General features: G+C 34.9%; 1 long non-coding RNA gene across 1 annotated transcript; it reads right to left on the bottom strand.

Moving 5' to 3' along the window:
• Positions 1 to 1,190: 1,190 nt before the first annotated feature.
• On the bottom strand, positions 1,191 to 1,851 carry LOC110678782. The gene is made up of 4 exons (XR_002501935.1): positions 1,768 to 1,851; positions 1,629 to 1,698; positions 1,491 to 1,566; positions 1,191 to 1,430 (listed from the first exon to the last, which is right to left on the bottom strand). It is a non-coding gene; the product is annotated as an uncharacterized LOC110678782 (long non-coding RNA).
• Between the last annotated feature and the right edge of the window lie 8,507 nt (positions 1,852 to 10,358).

Raw genomic sequence — 10,358 nt, 5'->3', positions numbered from 1 at the left:
AGCGGGGTGTCATTTTTACCTCGTTTGAATCTTACCCAATCTAATTTGTAGCTTGGAGGAAGTTTTTCTACAAGTTCCTGAACCAACATTGGGTTGTTCAGGTGATCTTTCAACTGAGCAGCTTCTAAATGGTCGCAAAGCTGTTTTACCGTTATTCCGAAGTGGATGAACGACTCTAAGCGATCGACCTTAGGTGGTGAAGCATTGCGCACTTTCATCATCAGCGTTTTCAAAAGTTTTTCCGGTTTACCGAAAAGATTACGCAAATCTCGTATGACATCCGGTACCGCTTCTGGAAGAACCAATCGGCTTCTTACCGCTTCCAAAGCGTCTCCTTGTAAACTGTCTTGCAGTCTTTTGAGATTGTCGATATTCGAGAACCCACAGGCTTGAGTAGTATACTCAAAGCTACTGATAAAAAGGGGCCATATTTCTGGTTCTCCTTTGAACGTCGGGAGGTGCTTCGACACGGCCTGTCTAGCCGCCAGTTGCTCTTTAGTCACTCGAGCTATTTGCAGCCCCGGCCCATTTCTCCTGCTACCATTCAACCCTAGTGAACCGTCCAGAATCGTCCTTCGCTCTTCTTCTAACTCGCTCTCTTCACTGTAATCGTCATCCGAATCGGTTTCTTGTCTCATGTCATTCGTTGAAATCCTTACAGTTCCGGTTTCAGGAACTGGTCCTTTTGAATACGCTCCACGGAAATCTTTTTTCGGTGACGAAGCCGACTGCTTTCGCTGCGTGAGCCAATTTTGAACCTTATCTTTACTGGATTGTACCTCCTGTCTAATTAAGTCTCTTCTCTTAATAAACTCTCGCTCGGCCGCCAGCTGACGATCCAACAGCTCTCTTTCCTGTTTCAGCTGGAGCTCGTGCATTTGTTTCTCCAACTCAAGTTCCTTCTCACGCATTTCCTTCTCCATTCGTAACTGCTTCTCATTCCAAATTCGGGTCATCTCCAGACGTTTCGATCTGAGTGCCATTTGATCCGATAGAGCACTCTCCCTCGCACGTAGTTCTTCTTCTATTTCAGCGACATGTGCAGCGACGGAAGAACCTCCGCTCCGTATCGAATCAACTCCACTCTTTGTAGACCCTTTCTTCGAGGTCCTTTTCTTCGAGACCCGCAAGTATGTCTCGCGAGATTTGGTGCACTCTTGGCAGAACCAATCGGCATTTTTAACTTCATCCGTTACTTCGGCGCATTTGAAATGAGCCCACATCTTGCATTCATTGCAACTCACCATGTTGAAATCATCATCCTCTGGTCCACCACACATCAAACAGGTCGCCAGCCGTTCGTTACCATCTTCTGGAGTCTGGAAAGCCATGCTTTGAGGTTAGGTTTGCGTAACTCTTTGATTTTGTTCGGAAACCGTCGAAGTTGAAGAAAAAATCCGTGAAATCTGCCACTTCAAAGCAGATCAAAGCTGCAATTTTATTTTAGGAATTAGTTTTACAAAGTATTATTTCCATTATTTGCAACTTACAGTTAGTTTCTTCGTTTCCCTCCTGCGAATGACTTTCACTTTCTCCTTTTATTTCACGATTTACAGCTCTTAACTCCTGCGTTTAGTGTAAATTTTTGTCAAAATATATTGCTTTTTATTTAGATAAGTTGAACTTACCCTTTTCTGTTTGCATGTAATTTTAATGTAGTGTCGTAGCTTCAATCAATTCAACATGTGTGTTCTAGCTCTAAGTAGGTAAGCATTACAAATTATAATAAAGTTCAATAGTTTTAAATAATTAATTCCAACTTTATACCTGATCAGTAGTTATTATATCGCCCACTTCTAGCTTAAACTTCTCAAATTTCAAATAAAATAGTTAACTGTAAATAAATTCAATCTATCTTAATCACGCGACTTCTAATTTTTTGCCCGTAATCTTGTTTGACGTTTTGCCTTTCCCTTCCATCACATTTGTTCCTCCTTCAAATTTCCTTCGTCGGCCGGCAGTGGTGCCAGAGGTGCTGGTCCGAACAAAACCCATACACTAAAAACACAACCACAAGTATGTTTTGCCCATACATAGCTGCATTTTCACTCATTATCTTTATTATATTCACATAATTGTACAACTAGTGCGTAAAAATCGAAAAATACACTCCCCCAATGAGCAACTTTACTTTGAAATCAGCCGGTTAGATTCATTTTTGTATTGTCGTACCGCCACTAACACGGGCAGCGCATAACTCACTCGCGACGCGTTCCAACTCACCGCTTATTTAAATCGCTTTTTAAGGTGCAAGTAAAAATGAACCAAATGTCAAAAATGAAAAAGCAGTTTTCGCCCCTGAAATCAACAAATCGGAAAAATTAAAAACATGCAGCCTTTTTATTTTGGAAATAAAACAGCTGTGTGTTTTTACCTTTTCCGATTTGTCGATTTCAACGGCGAAAACCGCCCTTTCACCCCTGACATTTGTTCCATTTTTACTTGGGCCTTAAGCGTGACGCTCAATTTTTTACGATTTTTTAACACAGTCGCCTTTAACGTTAATCGCGACGCTCGTTAATCGAGAAAAAATTATTTAAATAAACAAAAGTTAGGCCTCATTTCTACCAGATTCAAAATACTTCCTTATTTCCGCGCGCGTTACTCAATGAATAATTATTTGCCTCAGCGCAAAAAAAAAATCACTGTTGCCTCTACCAACTTTATAGTTAAGATACAGTATGTGCTGTTTCGTTAGTGGAAACAAAAACCTCCCTCAGCACACATGAATCCACATATGTATGCGGAGCTGCAAAACGCATGAGGCAGCGTGACTTCACTATTACTATCATCACTCAAACACACAAAATATAATCACTACCACATGCCAGTTTTCTCCAAAATAAACATCCGCTCCGCATAACCCACATCACTGCCCACAACCAAATTTTGTTCTCATTCAACAGTGAGACTGGGAACTTTTCCATTGGCGTGCTACTGACAAACACACACGCGTCCGTCAATTTTCGGATCATGTTCAGTATTTCGTTGCACAACTATCACACTGTTACGGAGGGGAAGTATTTTTTTTTTTTCAGCGTCGTTCATTGACGCGAATGAAAAATTGCACTCAGTTTTCAGAACTACAAGCAAATTAAGAAAATAACCGCACACCAGAACCACGCACTATACTTGCTTCATTGATATTTATATATTTCACACTTTAAAATTACAAAAAATATACGGCAACCAACATTACTCGTGGAGCGATACTAGAGAGCGACTGCACGCGACGGATTTTTGAACCAAACTCGTTTTTTTTTTTTTTTTTTTTTATAAACCCGTATTACTCAAAAACCATAAGACCTACAAAAAAGTGTTGTATGGGGGACTGTCGTGAAATTTCCTGACGTTTTAGAGGAAAAAATTGAAAAAAATAAAAAACATTTTCTACACTGAAAAAAAAAATGATTCAAAACTTTAAAGTCGATTTAAAAAAAAACGTCCATACATTGCAAATTGGGCATATTTTAGAGAAAAAAGTTTTTCTAACATCGATTTTTTAAGTCCAAAATGATTTTTTTATTTTATTTTTATTTCGCTTCAAATAGTCTAGTATGATCATATTTTCATGTGAAAAATGAGTTTTAATCACAAAATAGATTATATTTGTTTTATTGGGAGTAGTTAAAAGAAATAAAACGGAATTATACAGAGTTTTTTTTTAATTAAATTCAATTGATCTCGCGCCAAACCGCTTATGAGAAAATCAACTCCGTCTAACAATCCGATGGGTTTTTAATGGTTGGAAAGATATCACAATAATATTTAATTTCTTATTTGGTCAAAGCCAATCTTAACAGGTGTCTGGAAAGGGTCAATATTATGCTTATGAAAAAAGTCGGGGTTTATTTTTATCATGCATTATTATTTTTATTATTGCTATATATCCTAAAACGTAGTATCTGCACATGAATATTTACATTATTTTTGGGCTTTACTGAATAAATTGAATATTTTTGGTTCATCCTCTGAATTGGTATACCGTTTGGCTGCAGTTTGTGTATCACTAATAGGCATAAAACAATGATATTTTTGGGTACCAGGGACAGTTTTAACCTTATCAAAAAATTCCACCAATTCCTCTGACATTTTAACATATTGTTCATTAGATATATAACAGAAATTTAATTTGGTGATACATGTATCAGTTTGTTTCACTGCCCAGTCGAATAGTTCTCGCGGAGTTGCGATTGTGTTTTCATAGTATTTTGCAATACTTGCTCTTTTTGCCATTCGCTTGAGAGTGCCACCAAAAGCGTCACAGGGGCCTTTGCAGTGGGATGTGGCAAAAAAGTGCCACTCTGTTTCCGACCCATGTATTTTCTTGAAATTACATAAGCTGACATTTTTTTTATTTTTATAATGAGCTGCAGCTCCATCTGACTTAAAAATAACTTTTGATTTGTTTAAAAAATATTATATTATTTGAAATAAATAGCTGAACTGCTACTGTGTCATGGGTCTGATATTATAATAAAACTAATTTATTATCTTTTTTATGGTAAATCTAGAATTGGTGTTTCGTTGCTTGGGAATTATTCCAGTGATATCCTTGAGCAGCGTTATAATTTTCAGAAAAGTCGCTTATTACCAGTATTTAACCTTGTTTTCAGGAGTCTTTTTGTTTCGTAGAAAAGCAAACTGTTATTTGCAAATAAAATCATGAGTTATGAGCTTATCAACTTTTTTTAGGTAGATAACAATACAAACATATTCATTATTACTTATTCACCTGGCGTTTAACGCAGGTACGTTAAGTAAGTTTTTTTTTCACAAAACTTTTTCTAGAAGAGAATTTACCTAATGGGGTATGGATAAGGTTGTTACTTTTCAATGTTTGCAATACTGTTATGATACCTTTCAAACCATAAAAATCCGTCGGATTGGTAGACGGAGTTGATTTTCTCATAGGCAGCAGCGAAGTCCATTGATTGCCTGCATTTAAAAAAAATAATCACTGTATAATTCCGTTTTTTAACTATTCTCAATAAAAAATACAATCATGTTTCTGATTCAAACTCATTTATCACTTGAAAACACAATCATATTTGACGGTTTAAAACAAAATATTTGAAAAAAAAATTCAGTTTGGGACTTAAAAAATTTGAAGTTAAAAAAACTTGTTTCCCTAAAATATGCCCAATTTGCAATATATGGACGACTTTTAGTAAATTTAATTACGAAACTTTTTGCTTAAGGATGATCAAAAATTTAAAATCGACTTAAAAGTTTTGAATATTTTTTTTCAGTGTAGAAAATGTGTTTTTATTTTTTTATTTTTCTAAAACGTCAGGAAATTTCACAACACTTTTTTGTAGGTCTTACCGTTTTTTAAGTTATACGGCTTTATAAAAATAAGTTAAAAAAAACTTTGGGACTTGAAAAATTCGATGTTAGAAAAACTTTTTTCCCTAAAATATGCCCAATTTGCCATGTATGGACGACTTTTAGTAAATTTAATTACGAAACTTTTTGCTTAAGGATGATCAAAATCTGAAATGGCAGTTTTTTTTAAATCGACTTTAAAGTTTTGAATCATTTTTTTTGTTCAGTGTAGAAAATTTATTCTTATTTTCTCAATATTTTTATCTAAAACTCATTTCAAACTTGAAAACACAATCATATTTGACGGTTTAAAACAAAATCTTTGAAAAAATAAATTTCAGTTTGGGACTTAAAAAATTTGAAGTTAGAAAAACTTTTTTCCCTTAAATATGCCCAAATTGCAATGTATGGACGACTTTTAGTAAATTTAATTACGAAACTTTTGGATGATCAAAACCTGAAATAGCCGTTTTTTTAAATAGACTTTAATGTTTTGAATATTTTTTTTTTTCAGTGTAGAAAATTTGTTTTTATTTTTTCAATTTTTTTTCTCTAAAACGTCAGGAAATTTCACAACAGTCCCCTCATTTACCTCTTGCTAAACATCACATCTCAAGGCTAAGTGGACCGTCATTCGTTTTGGTAGCCATTTATTTTGCAGCTCGCAATTTCAAAGTTATGAAACAATGTCAATGTCAAACAAGTAATATTGATTCAAAAAAGTACCACTACTTGCGCTTACATGCAGAAAGTATACTGATACTTTTTCAGTTATGTCACTGCGAAACCAAGTGATTTTCTTTAATTCGCAATCGTAAGACGAATTGGTCACAATCATCGATGCCAGGTACAAATTTTAATGATGGTCTACTTCATCTTAAAGCATTTTGATTTGCAGACTAACAGGCTTAAACCTTGAGTTTTAGTAGCTCTCCATGTAACAAATGTCAACAATCAATGCATTTTCGAAAAAAAAAAAATACATGTAATTACCATGAATTTTGATTTACAGGCAAACAATTTGAAACAAAAAAGTTTTTAAGTAGTTTTTAGGTTAAAGAAATGTTGAGTGTTTTCCAAGTTTTCATCATAATTTACTATTTTTTCCCAAAAATGGTCACTGAATTTCTACAAGTGAGTTCATGCTAAAAAAATATATGCCATCCCGACCAGACAGAAGAAACAACATTATAACAGAATGTGTTCCCTTGTTATGATTTTTTTATATTACCAGTTGTTATAAAACATGTACCGTTAGTAGTTAAAATAACAAAAATTCTAACAAAATTTTCACCAAATTAAACTAAAATATAACAAACCTTGTTACAATTATATCAAAATTATTACAGAATGTGTTGCAAGTATGTTACAAAATAACAAAATTCTTGCAAACTATGTTACTGTTTATGACATCAGATGAAATTTGCAACAAACTTATAAATGCGATGTCAAAAATATAACAAATGTTGTTATAAATGTGTTACCGTAAAACGGGGTAACTTTGATAATGCGGGTAACTTTGATAGTGCGAGACCCACAACATATTAAACGAAATAACGAAGTTTCTGTTAATCAGTTAAGCAAAACAAATGCAAAAGTAAAGAGTATTAGTATGACACTTCATGTCAAAGCTATTTTCATTGGAATCAAGTGCATTTGAGGCTTTTTATACGAATATTAAAAATTGACACAATTTTAGCATTTTCGAAACGCTTACAAACAATCTGTTCTACGATCACTATTTGATGTAGTTTTGAATAGTTGGCCACTTATCATTGACAGCCTAGTTATCATAGAACTTGAATACGGTCTAAAATCTCTTAGCGAATAGCATTTTCACAAACTGGGACCATTTTTGTAATCTAAGTCAGAAATTTCCATATAACGTTAAACGCCTAGAGGTATGCAATGCCCTACAAATGTTCGTTATTCACTCAATTTTGTTCGATTCATACTCCATTATCAAAGTTACCCCAAAACAGAAAACCAACTTTCGATTATATGAAAAATTATACATCCGTTCATAATAAATCTTTCGACTGCAATCGATAGCTAGGATGCCAGTACTTGTTTTAAAAATATAAATTATTATTCTTTGAAACAGCATGCATAAATATTCAAGTTTTCTTCGAAAAAACTATCAAAGTTACCCCGTTTTACGGTACTGAAAATATAACAAGTTGAGAACAAAACCATGTTGATAACAACATTTAATAAACTTCTGTTATTTTTAACTGCTGCTGATAGGAATGTGTTATAATCTTGTTATGTGGTTCTGGTCGGGATTGCTTTACATATTGGTTTTAAGGCAAACAGATAGAAAATCTAGGATTTCTCGCAAGTTTTTAGAAATAAATGTTTTAGGTGTAATCCATAATAACTATGTCTGCTGAATTATGTTCGCTGGACTTGTATAAGCAAATTTATACTGAAAAAGCTAGATATCATCGCTATGCATTTAGATTTACATGCAAACAGATTAAAGATCGAAAGTGTCTCGTAGTTTTTTGAGTGAAACAAATTTTGAGTATAATCAATAATTTATATTTTTACCCAAAAATGTTCACTGGACTTCTTCAGTCAAATTCATGTATATGAAACTACATGTCATCGCTTTGAATTTTGTCATATAAGCAAACAGATTCAAATAAAGAGTATTTATGACTATTTTTCAGTAAAATAAAATTTGAGTGTGACCAAGAATCGCAATTTCTGCTGAAACGATTTCACTGCACTTCAAAATAACTTTCAAGTTGAAAAAACAATTTATTGTTGAATGTGTTTTCCAAAATGCTCAGAAGTGTCTATTGCTCAATAACATTGGGTAGACGCATTTATTGCGAGACAAATCAAATGGACGATAATTTTCAACGATGCACGGTTCCATTGTTGAAAGTATTTTCGAAATCGCTTCGAAAAAATCAGATATATGCATTATCAAAGTTGACTTATATATTTGATTATATTGTAGCGCCACCTGGTGAGTGAATTTCAGCGTAAATCACTGACCTCAATTGAGAACGCTGGGCGTTAACGGGTTAATATCCTTGAGAGTTGCTTAAGATCATTCCGGTACATTTTTCCGGTGTTAATTTACGGAATTCTATCAAGATTCTTCTGAGCAGTCTCAGGAACGCCTTGTAAAATTATTTCAAATTCTGTGGATTTCACTAAATTCTCAAGAAAAAACTTTGCTGGATTTCTAGGATGATACTTAGCGTTTGTTGTTGATATAGTTGTTCTTAGATTTTTAGGAAATTAATAAGGAATAAGGATATTAGGCAGGTTATGCAAATATCGTTCACAAATTATCAGTGTATCGCATCCACATTTGTTCCCTTTTCCCGTTTAGTTTTATCAATGTTTCAACTCACAACCACCTTTTATCCCTTGACAAATCCAACAGTGAGAGAAGGAATCAGTTGACCCGTTCCCAGCCTATTTCGTGACATACTTACACCATTCCATTTTTATGTATACAGGAGTTAGATAGATAGATACATGTTCACACAAATATAGCTGTGAGGAAGGGGACTTGAAAAATCGTCCAAACGGTGAGCTAGACAGCCCCTTGGCGATTGTTTGGATTGATTTACATGGACTCAACTGACTCTTGATGAATTTCAATGGAAAATTACGACGAAACGTTGCCGAGATCACTATTTACGAATTTTCCGGAGATGCTTAAGGTGAAGATGGATCGAAGCCAAACTTCACATTTTCAAAAGCACAGAACTGGAGAACCGAATACCTGTTCGAGCTGAAAACTTAATCGATTGGTCACCACCAGCTCATGACCAATCGATTAAGTTTTCAGCTTAAACGGATGTTTGGTTCTCCAGATTTGTGCTTTTGAAAATTTGAGGTTTGGCTTCGATTCACCTTGACAAATCATTAATATGATTGTTTAAACTCCCTTCCTTAGTCGAGTCCGCGGCTACAAAGCAAAGCCATGCTGAAGGTGTCTGGGTTTGATTTTCTTGACTTCCCCGGGCATAGAGTACCATCGTACCTGCCATATGACAAACGAATGCGAAAATAGGCATCTTTGGAAAAGAAAGCTCTCAGTTAATAACTGTGGAAGTGCTCATAAGACTACTAAGCTGAGAAGCAGGCGCTGTCCCAGTAAAGACGTAATGTCAAGAAGGAAAAGAAGAAGAATAAGCAGAAAAAGAACAAGAAGAAGAATATTGTTTAAATTCTTGGGCATCTGTGTATCCAATTTTTGGTGGACCTATCCAGTAAATCACTATCACAATGAAACAAATATGTATAGTTTCTTGCTCAGAAATCCTCAAATTTTGCACAAAGTTTGTCAATGAACAAAAAATCCAATAACTAGTCTGCTGATTTTGAGAAAACTCAATCAAATAAAATCAAAGGAGAATTCAATGAAGAACATTGTTATGGTCCGGAGACGTAGTGAAATTTAGAGTATCCCTTACCTGTTAACCCATCTTGAATACGTAAATGAACTCATTCCTCGTTTTGCAGTAAAACAAAATAATGATGCAGCACCACTCCGCCTAAATTCCCAAAACCTCAACGGATCACCCACAAGACCACCAATTGGTAACCTAGGCACTCTTCTGCCCGAACTCGTAACGAAGTCTCTCATAACCGAAATGGAACCATAAAAGTTAATATTTAATTTCAATATTCCGATTTTATGATTGCTATCACTGGCTGGTTGGTTGGTTAGGTCGTCCACGTTACAGCTCCTGTGAGGTTGGTTCCTCTAGTAATTTTTTTTGCTCCCAACTAGAAGCAAAATGCACCCGGAATAGAGACCAAATTTATGAATCCATAGTGGGTCTATTCCCACTCGAGCCTTTTCCGTGGAATCGTCATGGAGGGGTTCTGGGTGGGTTGCCTACTACCTATATTCGATCGTACTGCAGCAGTGAACCGATGTTAGTGGGACTGCCTTTTCCATTTGCGATTGCTACGATAGAGGAAAGTGGGGCAGAAGTTTCTTTTCAAGATTTCTAAGCTTAATTCAAAACTAATTATTTTCGTCGCTTCCAAGA

Source organism: Aedes aegypti, chromosome 3 (assembly GCF_002204515.2).
Source record: "Aedes aegypti strain LVP_AGWG chromosome 3, AaegL5.0 Primary Assembly, whole genome shotgun sequence".
NCBI classification, from domain to species: domain Eukaryota; kingdom Metazoa; phylum Arthropoda; class Insecta; order Diptera; family Culicidae; genus Aedes; species Aedes aegypti.
Note: the sequence above shows the minus strand (reverse complement) of the source record. Positions and strands in the feature narration are given on the sequence as shown.